Source organism: Nestor notabilis, unplaced genomic scaffold (assembly GCF_000696875.1).
Source record: "Nestor notabilis isolate BGI_N333 unplaced genomic scaffold, ASM69687v1 scaffold3261, whole genome shotgun sequence".
Taxonomy (NCBI): Eukaryota; Metazoa; Chordata; class Aves; order Psittaciformes; family Psittacidae; genus Nestor; species Nestor notabilis.
In genome coordinates, this window is record NW_009915908.1 from 5,194 (window position 1) to 5,452 (window position 259).

General features: G+C 59.8%; 1 protein-coding gene across 1 annotated transcript in view; it reads left to right on the plus strand.

Annotated features, from left to right (window-relative positions):
- Window positions 1–259, plus strand: part of RAD51 (RAD51 recombinase) — a 6,325-nt gene that overhangs the window by 4,781 nt on the left and 1,285 nt on the right. The window lies entirely within an intron of this gene.

Sequence of the window (259 nt, forward strand, 5' to 3'; positions counted from 1 at the left end):
TGGTTCTGCGCCTCGCGGATGAGGTAACCGGGCCCTGCCCCCAGTCCCTGCAGGGCTGGACACGGGGTTTCTTTCTCTTGTAAAGCTCTGCAGTGTTGTACGAATGGTTCTCATAGAGTCACAGAATCAGCCACGTTGGAAAAGCCCTTCAAGTTCATCCAGTCCAACCCTTCCCAGCCCTGCCAAGGCCACCACTAACCCCTGGCACTGAGGCCTCGGCTCCACGGGCTGTGAACACTTGCAGGGACGGGGCCTCCCG